At 39.1% G+C, this 23,306-nt stretch overlaps 1 protein-coding gene across 31 annotated transcripts in view; it reads right to left on the bottom strand.

Annotated features, from left to right (window-relative positions):
* Positions 1-23,306, bottom strand: part of RBM47 (RNA binding motif protein 47) — a 276,212-nt gene that overhangs the window by 33,291 nt on the left and 219,615 nt on the right. For 16 of the 31 annotated variants that reach the window (XM_086406030.1, XM_086406028.1, XM_086406052.1 and 13 more), the window contains one exon: positions 2,031-2,154. The exons of 8 other annotated variants lie outside the window; for them this stretch is intronic. The gene's annotated coding sequence lies outside the window, so the exon portion shown is untranslated. Of the gene's footprint in view, positions 1-2,030; positions 2,155-9,823; positions 10,008-13,029; positions 13,134-15,425; positions 15,626-23,306 lie in introns of those variants that run through there. 7 more of the 31 variants (XM_086406036.1, XM_086406037.1, XM_086406032.1 and 4 more) reach the window with 3 other exon arrangements.

Raw genomic sequence — 23,306 nt, 5'->3', positions numbered from 1 at the left:
AATAATAAAACTAAGTAAATAAAAATATAATTAACTTGAAATTTTTTCCTAATACTTGATGCAGGGAAACTTTTTTTCTCCTACAGAACTGCTGCATTGTCAGAAAATGGAAGTTAAACAACACATCATGTTGTTCACAGTTAAGTTTAGGTATCTTTATTGTTGTTTTCACTATGAACACAAGTGGTGGCATAAATGCCGAGTGAGTGACTGCAAGCCTCACGGGAGCATTCCCCCACGAACAGGTCACAGGCACTGAGGTGGACACAGCATCAGTTGGATGATACTGTCTACTTCAGAGGCCTGGTGTGTGTTAGGGCTGGGCTGGGCCAGGGGAGGGAACAGGCTCATATTTCCTGACCTTCTTAGATTCATTTATGATTTTAAATCTTAATGTGAAAGAATGCAGTCTGTACACGTGTACAGTGGTCATATGTACATGTACATATGAACATTGTCATATGTCATGTTTGGGGATGGGGATGGCAAGTATACTTTAGTACATTTCTGGAGGATAGTTTGACAACCTCGATTACAGTAGTCATTAAATTAACAGTTCATTCTCCAAAAAAAAGTTCATTCTCATTAATTCCATTTAAAGAAATTTAACCCAAGAAAATAATCAGAGACATGGGTAAAATTTATAGTCAGGTATGTTCACTACTGTGGTATTCATAGCACAATGTAATGAACATAATAGTATGTATATATATGTGATGTAACAAACCTTCAAAAATATGAAAATGGCTATAACAATTACAGCATAGTTGTAGGCTAGAATATTTATTTCATGTTCTCAACTATGTTAATTTTGTTAAATTATATTTTAGAATATATATGAAAAATTTTAAAAGGGCTTCCCAAGTGGCTAGGTGGTAAAGAATCTGCCTGCCAATATAGGAGATGCAGGTTCCATCCCTGAGTCAGGAAGATCCCCTGGAGAAGGAAATGGCAACTCATTCCAGTATTCTTACCTGGTAAATCCCATGGACAGAGGAGCCCAGCAGACTACAGTCCACGGGATCTCAAAAGACTCAGACATGACTTAGTGACTAAGCAACAACAACAATTTTTAAAAACTAAAAAGGAATATACTACAGTGTTAATTGTGGTTATCTTTGGATTTTTGGAAGTAATTTGATACTATTCTTTAATTTCCAAGTTTCCTTTCATGAATATGCTCTGATAAAAAGAAAAAATATTTAATTAAAAACAATTTTAGCTCTCTGTGTCCCTGAAATTAGTGGGCATGTTCAGAACCCAGCCGAGAGGATATGAAAACGGGCGTGGTGAGGCAGGCGGGCTGGGGTAGGAAGCGGGAGGGCGGTAGCCAAGCAACCAGTGTCACCAGGAGTTCTTCCCTCACATACAGGGATCTGCTGTCTCTACCCCTCAGAGCTAAGTGAGGGCTGGCCGTTCAAGATTCGGGGTGAAGCTGATGCAAGTAACCTCTTTCTTCTATGCCCCCTATCCCTGCCATAGCATACCTAGGATTATCACCCACAGAATAATACCATCTATCTGTGGAGAATTATATAGTTGTCAAAGTGCATTTATATATATTGTAGTTCATAGGATTACCATGATTTGGAGAGTCTAACATAGTTATTTTTACCTTATATGACAGGTGAGGAAACAGAAATTAGAGGAGGCATACAGATTGTTCAAGGACATACCAGTAGCTCTCTGACATTTACAAAGGACCTTCCTTGCAAAAAAAATTTCAAAAGACATCTCTGAGTGAAATCGCTTGAACTCATTTGGGGGAGGTGAGGGAGACAGTTATAGAAGCAGTAATTCCTAAGAAGCTCACATAGCAGCAGCAGTAGCGTCTCGTCTTGGGCCTCAACGATGTAAACTGAGCAAAGAAATGAGGATTTATATTGTTGGTTCAAAATGACTTACCAAATGACTTATCATGTCATATGTACTAATGTCAATAAACATACATCTGGTACACACTCTCTATACAGCAGATGTACTGGTTGATAAGAATGAAAGCTTATCAAACTTGGGCAAGGTGTACTTACCAAAAACCACCAATTTGATTTGTCTGATCCTCTACAGGATGTAGAATAAGAATACACAGGAAGATTCAGGTAGCTTTCTTGGGATTTCTCAGTTCAGTTTTTGGAGTGCCCCGTGAGACAAATCCTAAGGAGTTAAAAAAAAACCTGCTAGGAATGTTTTCTATTTCAATAAAATTTTCATACATGCAATATGAATTTGGGGCCATTTTCTTCAAAAAACTAAACTACTGTTACTCTAATTATCATATTCTCTTCAGATCAAGAAACGCAACCTTTTGTTCCTCCTCCTATCCTTGAAGAAACAGGGAATGGCCATAAGAAAATGACCAATTTCTTCCATTTGTTGTATTTTCCCCTCTGTCTTATTTAGAACCCTGCCTCCCCACCCCTGACTCCAAGATGAACAACACAGCGTTTAGGAATGAATACAGATGTAGCTTATATTTTATGCTTATAAATCCACAAGAAGAAGCGGCGGTACCCCTTTAAAGAGATGATACTATCTAGCTCATGGACTCCCCCCATCCCCATTTGGGGGCTTATGTCACACATCACTATGGATCATCACATTCTTTCCTGCTAGATCCAGAGGGTCTCAAAAACCAGTGAAACAAGCACTTCGGCCAACCACCACCAACCGATCAGAGCTGGTATAAAATAAACTTGTTATTCTGCCCTAAAATGTGTAAGACACTTTGGAGGATGTTGTTTGCATGGAGTACTATAAAAAATAGGATTTAGAGTCCTAGGATAATCTTGAAAGTCATAATATAGAAAGCATTCAAAAGAAACTTAAGTTCAAGAGAAAGGTTATTTTAAAAGGGTATGTGAAAAATATATATCCTGAGCACAAAACTTTTACCTTTATTTCACACCTGGAAATACTAATATAATCTGCCAAACTTCAGGAATATTCTCACCTAAATACAGAGGGCCCTCATGAAGCCATCAGAAGACCAGGATGACTGCCACAATCCAATATGGTACAGTGGCTGCAACGCCAGACTTGGAGCACCTAGAAGGCTGGGATTTTAATTCTAGCTCTGCCATGCTTTGTTCTATGTTCTTAGGCAAATTGTTTTACCTGGCTGAGCTAAAGTTTGCTCTCCTGTAGAAAAATAAAAAAGTTGGATTACCAGTAGTTTTCAAACTGGTTTTTTAATATTTGTTTTGCTTCTTTTTTTTTTTTTTTTAAAGGTGTAGCATCCTTTCTTCCACCAAAAATTTACCTAGATACAGAAACAAACTGATAAAACAGGAGCTGGCTAAGCTGAAGTAGGGGATGATATGGGGAAACATCTCCACCCATTCTGCTCCATCGTCCATCCAGGCTGTGTGGGAACACATAGGTTCTTTAGAACCACAGAGCACAATTTAGAACCTGCCAATGAAACAGCCTTTTAAGTCAGTTAGTTACAGGCTTTCCAGGTGGCAAAGAACCCGCCTGCCAATGCAGGAGACATAAGAGACATGGGTTCAATCCCTAGGTTGGGAAGATCCCCTGGAGGAGGGCATGGCAACCCACTCCAGTATTCTTCCCTGGAGACTCTATGGATAGAGGAGCCTGGTGTGCTGCAGTCCATGGGGTCACAAAGAGTTGGACACGACTGAAGTGACTTAACATGTACGTACATAGTCAGTTACAGCTCCAAAATTATTCCACCATAACTATATATTGCAGTGACTGGCAAGGCATTCAATGGGATCCATAACATTATAGCAACACAAGCAATAAAACTAAGCCATGAACTGGGTTTAATCCTAATTATTAATGATCTACTAAAAATAAAGCTACACCCTCAAATAAATCATAGAATAATTGTTGTTAAACTCTGTACATCTCAAAGCATATAACCCTCACCTTTCTTAAATGCTGCATTCTAGATAATTCCTAATGATCACCATCACATGTTTGATAAAGAACAATAAATGTGGAAATTACAAGGTGTGTCCTGAAATTAATTCTGCCCAGTCAAGACAACAGAATAAAATGTAAACTCCTGCACTATTCATTTACTATTTAAGTGAATCCTGACAAACTTAACTAAACTTTTCTGGGCCTCAGTCTCCATATCCATAAGTGGAGCTAATTTCTTGTGGGACTGTATGGAGAATAGAGAAAATACTTATAAAACACTATTCCTGGCACATAATATTGGTGCAAAATTGTAAGCTTTCTCTCTATAATGGCAAATGTTTCCCTTTGAAAAATAATATCATGGTAATGGAGATGTAAACTCTATGAAGTAGAAGCAAATTATTAATATATAAATGAAATTATAGATTTTACATAGTTTTGTGCTGAATCTTAATGATGGAAAGGATTACTGAAGTGCCTCTCATGGCAATTTAAGTAACAGAAAATTTCCCGGGGGGGAAAAATACTTAGGACTATTTATTTACCAAAAAATCTGATTTTCCAGAATGACTCTAAACACAAGTCATTTCATAAATATTTTAATACTATTTTATCATGAAAATCTTCAAGATGCCACTTTTTTTCCTGTCACTCCACACTCATCCTGACGCAATATTGGGTGTCCTGAGGCACCCCATTTAAGAAGTCCATCTCTAGTATAAATCCTCCATTTTACTATGGAGTAAACTGTCTTACTGAAGGTCACATAAGATTTGTGGGGAAGTTCATAGAGAAACAAAATAGTTTCCAGACAGAAACTGGGTTAATTCATTCACTCCAACCTTCACTCCTTGTTCTGTGAAAAAGCTACAGGTAAGTGTCCATTATAGGCTTCCTGGGTGGCACTGGTGGTAAATAACCCACCTGCCAATGCAGGAGACTAAGAGACGTGGGTTCATTCCCTGGTTCGGGAAGACCCCCTGGGGGAGGGCATGGCAACCCACTCCAGTGTTCTTGCCTGGAAAATCCCATGGACAGAGGAGTCTGGCGGGCTGTGGTCCATACAGTTACAGAGAGTTGGTAGGATCCGAGGGCAATCTTCTGTTGGGCTTACAACACCTATGGCATCATCTTCATTTGCCTGCCCTGATTTCCTCCCTCTCTATTTTGTCTACCATATGTATTTTTGAAAGCTGTTCAAGTCTATTTTTGGAATGAGGCAAGGTATAAATAAATATGTGAAATTAATAACTGTCTTTTTTCCAAAAGGAGGCTCCAGTCTAATATCAAGTTCCATGTCACATTCTGCTTCTTTCAACTCTCAAGCATAAAGTGAGGCTAAAAATAACTTTTTCAACCCCAGTCCTCCACCAAGGAATGAGAATTCTGTTTCTTAAAAACAAACTGGTTCTAAACATAAACGAACTGTCCACACCCCAGGACAATAGTATACAAGTCTGAAGGGAACAGCTACCCACTCCAGTATTCTGGCCTAGAGAATTCCATGGATTGTATAGTCCATGGGGTCGTGAAGAGTCAGACATGACTGAGTGACTTTCACTTTCAGTTTTCACTAAAGCTACCAGGAGTCTACTGGAGCAAGAGTCTGGTAACAGAGTGCTGGTTCGAGCTCTGCCAGCGGCCTGAGACCCTGTACAGGCATGCCACTTAGCTTTCTGGCCTTAGCATCCTCACCAGCATACTGAAGCTGATATTAACGCCACAGGTGAGAGTCGTTACAAGGATAACACGAGACACTACATTTTGAAAGCATCTTGCCAGTCATCGGCTCCTGCCTGGACAGCTGCACAGCCTCCCAGCTGACTTCATCCCATCCACTCTTGCCTGCTGCAATCAATCTGGCTCTCAAGACAGACAAAGTGACCTTTTAAAAACACACAATTTGGACTTCCCTGGTGGTCCAGTGGTTAAGAATCCAACTGCCAATGACGGAGACATGGGTTCAATCCCTGGTCTGGGAAGACCCCACACGGCTTGGGGCAACTGAGCCCAAGCACCGCAACTGAAGCCCTTGCACCTAGAGACCGTGCTCTACAAGAGAAGCCACTGCAATGAGAAGTCCGCGCACCGCAACTGGAGAATAGCCCCTGCTCTCCACAACTAGAAAAAATGCCTATGCGCAGCAACGAAGATCCAGAACAGCAAAAAATTAATTAACTAAAACCCACACAATTTGATCATGTCACCCTCCTGCTTAAATCTCTACCCTCTCTTCCACTGCCCTTAGAAGAAAGTCAATGTCCTTAGTAAGGGACGTAAGGAAGACTTTGGCTCCTTCCCCAGTCTCATGTTGTGTCACTTTTCCCCAACACTTGCTACTCCTAGAGCTTCAAATCTTCACCAATGCCCTGCCTAGCTAGCTTGTTCTCATCCTTACACTTCACTCCTCAGAGGTCATCTCTGGAGACCCTTTCATAACACTGGCTTGAATCCAATGAAATTGCCCCCTGAGGGGACAAAAACAGTAGAATACTGGCAATTTTACTTGGTTTAATCTTACAGTAGTTGGTATAATGGCAGTCTTCTCCAATCAGTTATAGACTTGACCAGGGCAGGATCCAGATCTGATCACAGCTATAGTCCCAGTGTCCCACACACAATCCTAGCACACAGTAGGTGCTTCACTGTTTAATTAGGGAGAGGGATTGTTACTACCTTTTCAATACTAAGCACATAATTGATATATTGTCATTGGTAGTATCATGTTTTTGTTCAAATGCTACTGTTCCATAGAAATAAAATATAGCACCCCCCCCCCCGCAAAAAAAATCACCTTTTAAGACTTTCCTGACATTTCTGGAAACCATGACTTTTAGTAAGTATAACACATATCATCAGGAATAGAATTTAGCCCACTGATAAGGTGGATTTTTTTCTTTTTCAATTCAAATGTTTCTTACCAAAGGGCAGAATGAAAACAACTCTCAAAGGAAACCAGATGATTTGGATTTATTTATTTATTTATTTATTTTTAACAGCTTTTGCCATATGACAGCAAAGCAGTTGGGGGAAAACTAGCATACAAAAGAATGCTGGACTTGAAACTGAGGAATTTAAAAACACACTTCCTCATGATATTAAAAAAATACACCTAAAACATCCTCAGATCACCTTGCCAAGTATACCTTATCTTATGTCTCTCCTGAAATGAACAGAGCAAAGACCACATCCAAACAAGCTGGGATGGACTTCCCTGGTGGTCCAGTGGTTAAGACTCGGAGCTCCCAATGTAGGGGGCCTGGGTTCAATCCCTGGTCCGGGAACTATGTATCACATGCCCCAACTAAGACCTGGCACAGCCAAATCAATAAATATTGAAAAAATAATAAACAAATTGGGATGATTTACAGGGTAGAGGAGGCTAGTCCCAATAGTACTAATTACAACAAATATTCACGGAGTGCTTAATAGGTGCCAGGCATTGTGCTGAGCATTTCATGTACACTTATTTAACTGTTATTACAACTCCACGAAGCAAATTCTGTTTATACTCATCCTGAACATGAGGGAATTAAACAGAGGAAGACTGCTCATTTGTTCAAGTTCCTTAATTGTAAGTGATGAAGCTGGGATTGAAACCCAAGAGGTCTGAGACCAGAGTCTGTGCTCTTAATTATTGTGCTCTATGGAAGAATCCAATTGCTTCTATACCCCAGTTTGGGAGTAGAAAATGAAAATTTGTGTTACAACAGAAATGACAAATCACTCTGTATGTATTTATATGGCAGTTTCAGAGTCATTTATGAGAAGTCAAAACTGTGAACATCAAACCCATGGATTGTCAAGGCCCACCATCTAAGGGTTTCCTGAAGAATCTCAATATCCACCTTCAAACAGTAAAAGATATTCTTGGCTTGGGTTAGAAATAAAGCCAGGAGTGTAACTTTTTAGATGAAGAGCAGAAAATGTGAGATACTCATAAATATTATGGGCTCAGAAATACCTGGTTACCCAACTTGTTCCCTAGATTCTTGAAAAACTGGCATGCTTGGGGAAGTTTTCGAGAAACCCTATGAAAGGCATAATCAGAGCCTGCAATTTCACTGTCTATGGGTGTCAATAATCTCTAATCAGATCATTCTTTCTTGCTAACATTTAACAAAATTATCTATGTCTTTTTGTCTTTTCATAGCAAAGAAAATGAACACAGTAACACTAACATCACAGAAATTACTTTTAAAATGAACGCAAATTACCAACTCTTTATGTATGATTCATAAATGGTGGTTACTGCAATCTCACTACCCACTCCCTCCATTTCTTGTGTGTGACATTTGACCCTTTTTATAATGTGCACCTTGTACCAGTGAAACCTAAGGCACCAGCTAGTTACTCATTAAACCTGGGTGCCAAGGGCTGACTTGTACAAATTATGCTGTTAACTGCCCGGCCTGGCCTGTGTGCAGAAGTGGAAAAAGCAATCATCATAGCTGTGAAATTCTGTCATATCGGCAGAATTGAACTACAAATTGCAGCAATTCGTGCCTGACCTCTGATCTGTGAAGTTAAGTCTAAACCTTTGAACCTCAGCTTGGAGTTGAGAAATAGTATTTACTTGTACCCAAGAAGATGGCTGCTGTGAATAGTTAACCCTGTGTGCCTGGTGCTCCATCTATCTCCACCTGCCCTGAAGAGTCAAGAGGGAGATCTGGAGGGTAAACTTCTCATAAAGTGGCATTATGAAAAAAATCTAATAAAAGTAGAAAGTTTCAGGGTGTAACTTTTTTAAAGGAGCATATAAAAATAATTTTTAAAAAGGAGAGAATCTGAGATAACTGAAATGATTAGACATTTAGACCCAGTGAGAATGTGTGCTAAACAATTTTCTTTATAAATTAGGCAAAAATAGAGTTTTGACTATACATTAAAACTTTAAAAAATTTTAATCAAATGATATAATCTCTCATATGTTGTATTTTTAAACAATTATCTAATTTCTGTATAAAATACAAACTCATATTAAGTCAGCTCTATGAAAAAGCCATCTTGGGAAACCAGTTTTACTTTTCTTTGAACCTGAGCTTACCTTCTGATACTAAATATTAGATGTAGGCTAGGGGAGAAGTATAATATCAGGAATAAATGTTTTTATGTATACATTTTGTTATAACATTGATCCATCATATTTTATTCATAATGACCAGGGTTTTTCTTTTTAGGATTAGCTTCAAATGCTATCCAGATCACTCCATTTCCAGGTAGAAAAAAGCAAATAAAGATTCTTTATCTCTGGCTTCTTTAATATTAGAACATCTAAACAGCACATAAAATATAACTAAATTATTCCTTCTAATAAAAATGAAACTAATTTATATAGTGCTTAAAGTACATAAACCTACACTTAACTAATTCCATTTCATAAACTTTACTGTTGGCTTGAAAAAAGCAGTATGATTGATATGAGAGTCTTTTTACACCTGAACTTTTCTCAGTCATTGTCAGTAACCTTTAAGTAGTAGCTCTTAAGAGCTAATTCTATTAATTTCACATTTTTCCTTATCTCATTTAAATAATTACACAAAATTCTTCTATAACGACTGAGTCTGAAATGACTTTGGAAAACAAATGTGGATATTACTGATAAATTCCTGCTTTTACTCCCAGAATGAAAATAGCTGCAATCTATGAAAACATGACTTTTTTTCCACCTAGTTTTTTCAAGTGTGATAAAGAGAAGAGATGCTAGACGAACTGTTTTGTTTTTTGTTTTTTAAATGTTCTGAAGAAGTTTGGCTTTGCTGCTGGTAAGGCAAACTGTGCAGCATTTGAAATTCTCACAAACTTCTAAATTTTTTTTTGCCCTCAGTTAAAAACGAAATGGATCACTTGTTTATTCAACTTGATCTAAATTACTTTAACTAAACAAAACCATCTCCTCCTCTCTTCCAATTACAACAAATAAGGTGTCCCCTACCTTTCCAGTCTTGAAATCTGGATGCGACAGGCTAATGGTAACAAAAGCTTTGCTTAAGCAAACTTTGCTCCTGATCCAGGAACTGCGTAACTCTATTATACATGACACTCTTCTCCTCATTGGTCAATGAGCTTTGGCCACTTAAATGCCTTGGGAGTCATTTGCTAAGGGCACCTGGAATGAACTTGAGTGGGTGGTACAGAAAGAAGGGAGGTGTTTAAATCACCAGATACAAAAAGCTCCACAGCAGCCTGACAATTTAATAGCAAACTTACGGTAGCAAATGGATCTGGGGAAGACCCAAGAAGACAAAAGTTCTGACATTTCATAGAGAAGGAAATGTACCTGAAGTATTTTATTCTAACACCAAAACTAACTAAAAGGAAACAAATTTTTTTTTAAATTCACCTTCCTAGAAATAAGGTGGGTGCCGATTACATTGTTCTGCTTGCTACAAAATAAAAACAATTCTTACTTCACCTGAGTTGTTGAGTTTTAAGCATTTCAGGAAGTACTTAGAAAATTTCCAAAATAGAAAGTACTCAAAAAATGTTACCGTGATTTCCTAGAAATGTTCTATTTTTTAGTATTATATATATATATATTTTTTTTTCTTCTCATTGTATCTGGGGTAGGTAACTGGGAGTGAGTACCCTTTTCTCCTAATCACTACCAGTAATAGGGTTTAGATAAGCCTGGTAGAAAAAAGAGAGAGGCAAAAATTACACAAGAACTAAACCCTCATTTATTTTACTTTATCCATTTGGAGCTGGCAATGGATTTATTGGTAAGAGGCAGGGGCAAATAGAAGGGGTATAAGGAAAAAGGAGCAGTAAAACATGATTCATGGATAATAAAAACAGTCCGTACATAACAACGGGTTCGGAGGACCAGAAGCACTTAAGCAGAGTAAATATATTCCTCTTTAAGCAGTGAAGAGATGGAACCTTTCTGGGGGATAAGACTGTCACTTCAGGCAGCCGGCAGATCAGGGGAGAATGGACCAGAAGATGGACTACAGGAGGCTTCCTGAAAGCCAACCAGTGACATCTGGGACCACCTGGGCCAGAATTAACATGAGCTCTACAGCTCAGGGGTGAGGAATCCACCTGCCAATGCAGGAGACGAGGGTTTGATTCCTGGGTTGGGAAGATCCCCTGGAGAAGGAAATGGAGACCCACTTCTTGCCTGGGGAATCCCATGGACAGAGGAGCCTGGCGGGGATCACAAAAGTTGGACAGGACTTAGCATACAAAGAAAGCACCCCACAGAGTACAAAGAAAGGAACAAATCTATAACTCTTCCTGAAACAAACATTTCAAACTTGTGGTCTTGAATTTTCCCTTAGTTGTTATTTTGTAAATTCCATAACTTTAACAATTTGAAGTAGCCAGGATGGGAAGTAAAAAGGCCAGAGTGACAAGTTTTAAATCTACTTATCTACTTATATTTTTTAAGAGAGACAGTTTTATTACTCCCAAATGAAATAATCTAAAGCTATCAATAGTGACAAGAAAATTATCAACAGGTTACTTAGTAAAGGGTCAAAATCCAGAACAAGTCTAAGATTATAATCACATTAAATATTATATAAAACTAAATTGCCAAGTTCTGATTAAAGGAAAATGGAAGCAATCTTGCAATGATACTAAGGCAGTGTTTCCAAAAAACTACTAAATTTACACTGAATTCCTTTTGACTACAAAAGGAACCCAGAAAATCTGCCTTTTTATATAAGTGTAATTGAGTATATTATGTAAGAATTTTATATTATATAATATTTAATAAATTCTGGATGTGTGACATGCTTTAAGCATTAGGAAGAATATTTTTGGCTTAAAGGTTTGGTTTATGAATGCCTGTTGGTCAAGTGTGTGAATATACATAAGAGAAAAAGAGAAAATGTGTGTGTGTGAATTCTTAAACATTACCAAGAATACAAAAACATAGGAAACAAACCATCTCAAGATGATAAATTTCTAGAGTAAGGGCAGGGCAGCTTTTCACTGAATATCTAAAGGCATAATTACAATTACAGCCTACTCTAAACAAAAATGAGCAACTTCTGCCTGCTTTTGCTTTGAACAGAGTTAATTTTAAAAACACACATGGCCTACCACTATCTATGGTCTTGGCAAAAAACAAGGCACACAAGTTATCATAAATGCACACAATAGACAAGTACACAAGAAAAGTAAAAGTCAGCCGTTCTACTGGTAGGGACACCGATTGCTATTACATAAGCCTTGGTGAAGGCAGACACATGCTACACTTGCTGCCTAACTTCTGACAGCTCTGGCGTGCATACGTCATCCCTGGAGGAGCATCCTTTGTCTTAACAAGGCCACTTTGTTTTTAGAGTGGACTGACAGCAGGCAAATATGAGATCTGAGACTGTGGCAAAAAAAAAAAAAAAAAAAAACCTACTGGTGCAAAACAGAAGCTTGAGACCAGATGAGACTAAGGTAGATCTGGAAAAAGGAATAAGAAATAAGATTCAGACAGGTCATGGAAAAGAGATGTTATAACATGGATGGGGACCTGGTAATAAGCCAGGAAATTGTCATGTGGGTTATTTTAAATATAGGTAATATTTACCAGAGCTTCCATGGTGGCTCAGCAGTAAAGGATCTGCCTGTAAGTACAGGAGACTCAGGGTTTGATCTCTGGGTTGGAAAGATCCCCTGGAGAATGACATGGCAACCCACTTCAGTATTCTTGCTTGAAGATCCCCATGGACAGAGGAGCCTGGCGGGCTGTAGTCCATGGGGTCACAAAGAGTTGGACATGATTTTGTGACTGACCAACAACATTTATTAAAGTCCCTTTTACATCCTATTAGGAGAACATTATTTTTCATTTTATCTTACCTAAAGATTTAAAGATCTAGCCAGTGTGAAGATCAAGTGAATGTGTGTTGCTCTATATTTAATAGTAGTATATAGTTTTCAAGAAGTAAACTTTACACTGCTGCTGCTAAGTCACTTCAGTCGTGTCCAACTCTGTGTGACCCCACAGATGGCAGCCCACTTTACACTAAGTATTTAGAATTTCAAAACTTTTGCTGAAAGTGGTTACTGTATTAATGCATGACTAAAGCAGAAGAGGAAGAAATGGTACACACACACACACACACACACACACACACACCAAGGTACTAGCGTTCATATGAAAAAGTGTCAGTTATCGCACTGAAGCCATATTACCTGTATGGGTGGTGTCAGCAACAATAGTTGGTCATGACCAGTAACTAATCAACATTGGGAAGGTGAGTTCAAAGAGTCGAAGGCATGCAGGTATGAGAGTCCTCCTAAAGAAGGATAAACACGGAACCCACCAAAACAATAGAAACATTATAAAAGGATTAACACCTCCAAACATCTTTTGGTTTCCACATACACCCAACATACACACACCTTGGCCTCAGCTGCATGCACTGTTAACATCCCTTTACCTATAGTAATCTTCACTAACTCTTACAAACCTGCTAGGTTTGACAGTGATCACTTTCTGCTCCTCTACCACAGCAAACTGTCAGTCAGTTCAATTCAGTCGCTCAGTCTTGTCTGACTCTTTGCAACCCCATGAATCGCAGCACGCCAGGCCTCCCTGTCCATCACAAACTCCCGGAGTTTACTCAAACTCATGTCCATCGAGTCAGTGATGCCATCCAGCCATCTCATCCTCTGTCGTCCCCTTCTCCTCCTGTCCCCAATCCCTTCCAGCATCAGAGTCTTTTCCAATGAGTCAGCTCTTCGCATGAGGTGGCCAAAGTACTGGAGTTTCAGCTTTAGCATCAGTCCTTCCAAAGAACACCCAGGACTGATCTCCTTTAGAATGGACTGGTTGGATCTCCTTGCAGTCCAAAGGACTCTCAAGAGTCTTCTCCAATACCACAGTTCAAAAGCATCAGTTCTTCGGTGCTCGGCTTTCTTCACAATCCAACTCTCACATCCATACATGACCACTGGAAAAACCATAGCCTTGACTAGACGGACCTTTGTTGGCAAAGTAATGTCTCTGCTTTTGAATATGCTATCTAGGTTGTTCATAACTTTCCTTCCAAGGAATAAGCGTCTTTTAATTTAATGGCTGCAATCACCACCTGCATTGATTTTGGAGCCCCCAAAAATAAAGTCTGACACTGTTTCTACTGTTTCCCCATCTATTTCCCATGAAGTGATGGGACCAGATGCCATGATCTTAGTTTTCTGAATGTTGAGCTTTAAGCTAACTTTTATACTCTCCTCTTTCACTTTCATCAAGAGGCTTTTGAGTTCCTCTTCACTTTCTGCCATAAGGGTGGTGTCATCTGCATATCTGAGGTTATTGATATTTCTCCCGGCAATCTTGATTCCAGCTTGTGCTTCCTCCAGCCCAGTGCTTCTCATGATGTACTCTGCATATAAGTTAAATAAGCAGGGTGACAATATACAGCCTTGACGGACTCCTTTTCCTATTTGGAACCAGTCTGTTGTTCCAAGTCCAGTTCTAACTGTTGCTTCCTGACCTGCATACAGGTTTCTCAAGAGGCAGGTCAGGTGGTCTGGTATTCCCATCTCTTTCAGAATTTTCCACAGTTTATTGTGATTCACACAGGCAAAGGCTTTGGCATAGTCAATAAAGCAGAAATAGATGTTTATCTGGAACTCTCTTGCTTTTTCCATGATCCAGTGGATATTGGCAATTTGATCTCTGGTTCCTCTGCCTTTTCTAAAACCAGCTTGAACATCTGGAAATTCACAGTTCATGTATTGCTGAAGCCTGGCTTTGAGAATTTTGAGCATGACTTTACTAGCGTGTGAGATGAGTGCAATTGTGTGGTAGTTTGAGCATTCTTTGGCATTGCCTTTCTTTGGGATTGGAATGAAAACTGACCTTTTCCAGTCCTGTGGCCACTGCTGAGTTTTCCAAATTTGCTGGCATATTGAGTGCAGCACTTTCACAGCATCATCTTTCAGGATTTGAAATAGCTCAACTGGAATTCCATCACCTCCACTAGCTTTGTTCGTAGCGACGCTTTCTAAGGCCCACTTGACTTCACATTCCAGGAACTACAGCAAACTGTAGTACCTCATAATTACCTAATTACCAGTCTTTACCTTACATATCCTGTGGTAGTTTTAACACACTTTTTATTTTTTAAAAGAAGAAGTTGAGAAGAAATACTGAATGCAGGTGGAGAGGAGAATCTATTACAAACTCATAAATAATGTGTAAAAATCCAAGCCCTGTGTTCCACTTTTAACACAAAAGCCATATAAAAAGGAGAACCCCCTCCCCACAATGAGCAATCTGGATAACAAGAGCTCAGGAAGTGTGTGATTTTGCAAAGTAATATGTAGGTTTTACTCTTTAATAGTTAAATGGTATTTTAATTTCCTCTAAATTACCACAGAAATCCCCTATCATCCTGGATTTACCAAGCACTGTGCTCTTCTGTCCAGATGTGTTTATTTTCAATAATGCTCTGGGATATATTCAAGCACAGAGGGAAAAAGCAGTCAAAGACCTGGACCCTGATGTGGGCTCTATGAACTGGGAGCTAATAACTAATCATCTTTTTGGAGACAATTAAATATCAAACAACTAAAACACATACAGGGCGAACCGCAGCACCATGTGCTGTGCAGACACCAAGCACTGCAGAGTCAGGTAGGAGCCTTATCAAGTTGACCAGAGTCCATGGGGAAAGCTGCCATCGGGGGTGCCTGCAGGCTGCCTTCTGGCAATCACACACCTCACAACTTGAAAACATGCACTTCTTGGGGCTTCCCTGGTGGCTCAGTGGTAAAGAATCCACTTGCCAAAACAGGAGACACAGGTTTGATACCTGATCTGGAAGGATCCCACATACCTCAGAGTGACTAAACCCATGCAATACAACAACTGACCCTGTGTTCTGCAGCTGGAGAGCCGAAACTACTGAGCCCATGAGCCGGAACTACTAAAGCCTGAGTACCCTGGAGCCCGTACTCTGCAACAAGAGAAGCCACCGCGATGAGAAGCCTGTGCACAGCAGCTGGAGCCTAACCCCTGCTCACTGCAACTAGAGAAAAGCCCGCACAGCAACAAAGACCCAGGACAGCTAAAAATAAAATTTTAAAAAGAAAAATACACTTCTCTGTTTACTTTGTGATTTAAAAAAACCAAAACCTTTTTGCTGAAGAATTTTTTTTTGTATTATACCTAATTTATTCCAAGAATTAGGAATAAATAATATTGGCGTTAATTTTAAACATAATGTATTTCATAATACTTTAATCAACCTAGAAATTTAATTTTATCTGGGGCTTGGATGGCTGGCAAGGTCCTAAATAAGTCATGTTGTCTTTAAAAGACTGTGAACATTTTTTTTTCTTTAAAACTCTTGGGTTCAGTTCTTGTTTAAGCTTAATTATCTGATCAATATACTTTTGCCATTTTCTAAAAGAAGCTCTTACTTTTTGACAACATAGAAGCAGATATTCTAAAGAAAAAATTTAAAATGGAAACAATAGAAATCATGTAAAGAATCTAGCAGATTAAAACTTTAACTGCTGTGCATCTATAAACATCAGTTAAGTCACTAATTAGAAACATGAGGACACCTTTAATAAATCAATCGCAAGGCTGGTCAGTTTAGATAATGCTAAAATTAGCAAGCAGTGTTATGTTCAAGAAAAAGAACAACATAAAATAGTACTGAAGCAAATAGTTTAGACATAATGAACCTAAATTTCTATGAGCGCACAGTAACTTCTCAAGATACTCAATTTAAATTGGTTAGATGAGTCATTCAATCATTCAACAAATGATTACTGCCATTGACTGTCTTTGTTCTAGACCTTGAAGATAAAGTGGTGACTAAGAGTACATCATGAGAAACGCTGGACTGGAAGAAACACAAGCTGGAATCAAGATTGCTGGGAGAAATATCAATAACCTCAGATATGCAGATGACACCACCCTTATGGCAGAAAGTGAAGAGGAACTCAAAAGCCTCTTGATGAAAGTGAAAGTGGAGAGTGAAAATGTTGGCTTAAAGCTCAACATTCAGAAAACTAAGATCATGGCATCCAGTCCCATCACTTCATGGGAAATAGATGGGGAAACAGTGGAAACAGTGTCAGACTTTATTTTTCTGGGCTCCAAAATCACTGCAGATGGTGACTGCAGCCATGAAATTAAAAGACGCTTATTCCTTGGAAGGAAAGTTATGAACAACCTAGATAGCATATTCAAAAGCAGAGACATTACTTTGCCAACAAAGGTCCATCTAGTCAAGGCTATGGTTTTTCCAGTGGTCATGTATGGATGTGAGAGTTGGACTGTGAAGAAGGCTGAGCACCGAAGAACTGATGCTTTTGAACTGTGGTGTTGGAGAAGACTCTTGAGAGTCCCTTGGACTGCAAGGAGATCCAACCAGTCCATTCTAAAGGAGATCAGTCCTGAGTGTTCATTGGAAGGACTGATGCTAAAGCTGAAACTCCAATACTTTGGCCACCTCATGCGAAGAGCTGACTCATTGGAAAAGACTCTGATGCTGGGAGGGATTGGGGGCAGGAGGAGAAGGGGACGACAGAGGATGAGATGGCTGGATGGCATCACTGACTCGATGGACTTGAGTCTGAGTGAACTCCGGGAGTTTGTGATGGACAGGGAGGCCTGGCGTGCTGCAACTCATGGGGTCGCAAAGAGTCAAACACGACTGAGTGACTGAACTGAACTGAAGACAGACATGGTCCTTCCCGTTATGCTAGAGAAACATAATCAAAAAGAAAATATATACGTTTTGGAGAGACAGCATAGTGACAAATACTATGAGGAAGAATAAAGCAGAGTTAGGAGGGAAAAGGAGGAGCTATTTTGAGTAGGGTGGTCAGGGAAGTCCTTTTTCTCTCAAGAAAAGACTGCAGTGGGGTATCTGAAGACAAAGATGGTGAAGCTGAAGTAGAGTGAGCAGAGGAGGCAGGGGTCAAATGTGGGGCTGACAGGCAAGGATTTTGGTTCTACTGGGCTTACTGGAGGATTTTTAGTAGAGAAGTGATGAGATCTGATTTTCTTTTTCTTAAGATAACTCTGGGCTGAAAACGAGATCCCAGGCATGCAGATGAGGACGCAGATGTGGACTGCAGGCTGTTCAGGCCTGGTAACCCTGGGGTCACGAGAAGAGAAGTTGACTTTGAATTACATCATAAAGGCAGAATGGGCAGAGCTGACTAATGGATGACCTGAGGATGGCAGTGTCCAGGATCCTCACACTGCAGCCTGAGCAGCTGGGGTCAGGGTGGTTCCATAACATGTCAGTAATATGGAGTAAAACATTTTGCATGGCATGGCATTCATTCATAAGCAGTAAAAGTGCAAATGTATAGTATCAGTGATGTTAACCATCAGGCAGCATCTCGGAATATTATTTTTAAAATCTAGGTTTAAGCCAATCAACTCAGTCCTTAACTTCACTGCTAAATGTATTGTGCATAAACTCTGCAGTCCTCTCCATTTTTAGTTTTCTTTGGTACGTTTATGGTTCTTTAATTCAAAAAAAATGTGCATGCTATGGAAAACTGACTTCAGGGCCAAGAAACAATAAATACACAAAATACAGTCTCATCGACCTTCGTTATTAAAAGAGACATGCTGGGTGAGTGGGAGAGGGGATATACAAAAGATCCATATTATTGAAAACTTCCAGATTTGAGGGAAACACAGACTTGTATAAACAAGAGCCTCCCTGGAAAACCTGGGAAGCTCCCAAGGCCTCCTGGAGGTCAAGGTGGAGGACTGTAGTAAGTGGGTGCCTCCCTCATTCACTGTCTGGCCTTCATCTCCACTGGGCCCTTTGAGTTTGCTGCTCTTTGCCTATTCCATATTCTTTCCATCTTGGACTTCATGACCCATCCTACTTAATTCCCTTCATGACTACGATCCGATTTGGAAGACCTTTATTATTGACTCCCCTTCTGCCCCGCAACACTGACTATAGTCTAGGATCTTCCTCCCTCATCCTCTATGTCCACTCTTCGGTTACACCACTTGGCCTTTACTTTCTATTCCTCCACTTGAAACAACAGTCTACAGTCTCTTTAGATGTCCTGTTAGCTAATAATATGAAATATACCAGCTAATATACTTATCATATATGCATGGTATATGTATTTTAATCTCTCACTTCAAGAATTACAAATGACTGAAACTGTTCAGCCTCATTCGTAAGCAAATAAATGTAAATTCAGACAAGAACATGTTTAGAATATCACTTTTAACCAATAAAATTAGCAAATATTTTTAATGAATAGTGCTAAAATGTCACTCTTTAGTAAGACAAATATAAATTGATCAAAACCATTCCTTAAAAAAATTGTAATATATATGAAAAGCATTGAAAATATTTATTCTCTTGGCAATTAAATCATTAAGATCTATCTAAAGAAATAATTAAAATGAAGTTTATATACAAAGATGCTTATCTCAGCGATACTTATAATACATTTAGAAACTATCCAAACACTTCACCTTGAGGGAATGGTTGAATAAATGATGGTACAGAAGCTACTAAAAATTGTATTAGTTCTTCAGCCACTAAAAATTACATTTACATAGAATTTTAATGTTATGAATAAAAGTTTATGATATGTGAGATTAAGAAAATAGTACAGAAAACTGTATGTATAGCATGATCTCAACTGATACTATAGATGTAAAAACTAGAAAAATATAATAAAATATTGATAGTGGTTGTCTTTGGATAGTAAGAATATTAAATATGGTGATTTAAGTTTTTCCTCTTTGTAGTCTATATTTTAACATTACATTTGGTTATCAGAAATATTTAAATGATTTGATAAAATAATTTCTTGTTTTAGCCCCTTTCTCTCCTTTTCAACCCATCATTTTAAGTTCTTAATGCCAATTATTTCCCTTTCTCTTATCAATTTAGCTAACACCAACCACATATATGGAGAAGGCAATGGCACCCCACTCCAGTACTCTCGCCTGGAAAATCCCATGGACGGAGGAGCCTGCTAGGCTGCAGTCCATGGGGTCGCTAAGAGTCGGACACGACTGAGCAACTTCACTTTCACTTTTTACTTTCACACACTGGAGAAGGAAATGGCAACCCACTCCAATGTTCTTGCCTGGAGAATCCCAGGGACAGGGGAGCCTGGTGGGCTGTCATCTCTGGGGTTGCACAGAGTCGGACATGACTGAAGCGACTTAGCAGCAACCACATATAACCTCTTTCCTTCCCATTTGATAGCCACTTTTCCTGCTCACCATCCAGAAAGCAGTAAGAACTATCTACCTTAAGTGTGGCTGGGATCATATTACTCCAATGAGAGGAATTTGATGTGATCCTGATCATGCATAACTGCCGGGAGCCAGCATATTGCATAAGGAGTGCATATTGCATATTGAGTGCAGCACTTTCCACAGCATCATCTTTCAGGATCTGGAATAGCTCAACTGGAATTCTATCACTGCCGGGAGCCAGCGTGAGGAACTCCGCCTGTGGCAAAAGTCATGAGGAAGGAGGCTCAGCATACGCAAAGGCGGGACTGAGCCTCAGGAGTCCCCCTGGAAATTCTTGAGCATCTACCCCCCCAAACCAGAGTCTGCCTACTTTCTGCTTTGTGCTCTCACCTATACCTCTGACTTTACGGGGGGCTGTCCCCCACTACCTCTCTCTGAAAAAAGAGTTAGCTTACAGCTCCAGTTAATGATTCCTGGGTGTGACAGTGTTTCAACCTACAAACTCATTTGGAAATCCTCTAGCCTGCCTGAATAGGTTTTTCCGGCCACATGTGATTGTTCAGAGCCTCCCAACTGTGAGAGGCGGGAGATGTTCTAAACTGTCTAAACACAGAGTCCTTTGAGTAGTTAAAAGATTGATTAGAAATTGTATTGGTGAAGGGTTTTTCACTTATTGGGCCAATGTTTGCTGCTAAGTCTCCATAGCCCTTACCTACTGTGTCCTTGGCAGTGTATTGATGGATATAATGGGTTTATAGAAATATAAGTAGTAGCCTCAATGTTTGTAACCTTGGACCCTTGAGTTAATTCTTTTCTTGACTGAGCCCACCTCACCTTTGCCCTATAGGAATGCAACTCTATCCAATGCTTTTTGGAGGCTAGCTGACTTTAGAATAATCACCTTTAGAGAAAAATAAGTTTCTTAAAATGTTAACAGGCCTCCGGGCCAGAAGATGATGTAAATCACCTAAACTTTGGCATATGATAAATTTGCAGGAAGAAAGCCTGGCTTACTGCATGACTCTACCCCTTCCCCCATTATCCTCTATGCATAACTTAAGGTATAAAAACTACTTTGGAAAATAAAGTGCGGGCCCTGTTCACCGAAACTTGGTCTCCCCATGTCGTTCTTTCTCTTACCTTCTGGCTGAATTATTCAGCCTCTTTTCTCCACTGAATTTTCCTACTGAGCTATCCTTATTTCAGCCTCTTTTCTCCACTGAATTTCCTCACTGAGCTATCCTTATTTCAGCCGCTTTTCTCCACTGAATTTCTTCACTGAGCTATCCTCATTCTATTACTCTTTGTATCTTTGATGAGTATTTAAATAAATAGGTTGCCGATGCCGTCTCTCCTTCGAATACCCTGGATCAGCCGGGGCTGGACCCCGGCACATAACATTACGAGGTTTTTGATCATGAACTGCAAATCTTAACTTCTGACTACAATCTACTGCATAATTTCCCTTTGTTCCTCTCAGCCTCGACAGACACACACCCACATACAAAATCCCCGACTCTCTTTCTACTTTCTATGTCTGAACAGATCTGTGTTTTCTTTCACAACTCCTCTCTGGAGTCATCTGCTCAGGCTTCTTATGCAGGTATCTGCCTTTCTCTACATGGCTTTCTTGCCATACTGCTTCAGCATTTCTGCTTATATATGTATACACACATATATAGACATACATATATATATATGTGTGTGTGTGTGTGTGACTATTTGATAACTGTGTGTCATTTGCAAGATGGTTTGGAATTTCTGTTATCCCAGCATTGCATAAACTATAATTCCACATTTGAAAATTAAAACTTATACACAAAGTTTAAGACTTTCTCTCTCTTTTTTTTTTTTTTTGGTTGTTGTTGATTTTCATGGTTGCCACTCATTTGCATGACAAGCTGATAGTATTAATACCTTACAAAATACATCATATACAAGCCATCTGCTTTCAACGTGTCTCCCTGCCAAGGGCAAACACACAGAAATTCACCAACCTGGGTGCTCAATGCTCTTGATAAAATTCCAAACTACTGGTAAAATATTTTGACTTACCATATGGAGCCATAAATCATAGTTAGAAATTTCAGCTTAGGAAGAATCCTTGTGAAACAAAGACCTCAAAGCTAAATCTTTAGCACTCTGGTGAACAACTATGAAAACAATTAGGAAGAAGGAAAGTCACAGTAACAGATGCCACCTCTGTGTAGTAAGAGCCTGCATGTGTGTGCCTCTTCTGTTCTCCTACCATGTTTGTTTCAGGCTTCCAATCGGAAATCCATGTGTCCCTGACACCGCAGTGCATTGAGAAGCACCTCACTTCTCTGGCATTGTTTTATAGAAAAGGAAACAAAACAAAATGGCAATGGAGCAACTTATTAACACAATGTGTTTTTAGAAACACCAACGCTGAAATTATCAGCCCCAGAGTCAGTTCCAAGTGAAACTATGAAAGGATATATATAGACATATGTATGAAAATCACTTTGATCTGATGTTAATGAAAATAATAGTGTCAGTCATGACTCCTTATAATTACTCAAATGGACATTTTTTTTAATTGGAAAAACACATTACTGTGAAAACGTACTTTTATAAAGAGGAAGTAGACACAGCCCTCAAACTTACAAGCATGTGATTAACAAAAACTGCTTATTAGATTTCTTTTGAGTGGCTGTCTCTAATGCATTTATTGGAAGTAAAACTACAAAATAATAATGAGAATAATTAATTGAAGCAACAGAATACCATTTATAGTACTTAGTTCTCTTTCAAAAATGAAAGGAAAATTATAATAAGAAATCTCCATTTTAGATTCAGTTAATAATTAAACTTAGGACACAGACATATCAGTTAATAACTGAACTTAGGTTGGAGAATTAAATAACTAAATGCAGTAGTTAAGATTGAAACTAATTTTCAAATCAAACTAAAAACTGGTCCCAATCACTAGTTTTTCTTTCAACCAAGAATTAAGTGGAATTTAGAAATATTTATTAAGGAAAAGGCAACCCCCTCCAGTATTCTGGCCTGGAGAATTCCATGAATTGTATATAGTCCATGGGGTCACAAAGAGTCGGACATGACCAAGCGACTTTCACTTTCATAGCATTAAAACAAAGTCAAACTACACATGGGATGGGCTACAAGACATATAATGAAAAGTCAGTTTCCTTACTGTGCAAGAGCTCTTACAAACCAATAAAGCAAATGTAACTCAATAAATTTGAGCAAAAATATGAATAGG

Source organism: Bos grunniens, chromosome 6 (genome assembly GCF_055505025.1).
Source record: "Bos grunniens cultivar Pamir isolate PY7600 chromosome 6, Bosgru_T2T1.0, whole genome shotgun sequence".
Classification (NCBI taxonomy): domain Eukaryota; kingdom Metazoa; phylum Chordata; class Mammalia; order Artiodactyla; family Bovidae; genus Bos; species Bos grunniens.
This window is presented reverse-complemented; position numbering and strand designations above follow the sequence as displayed.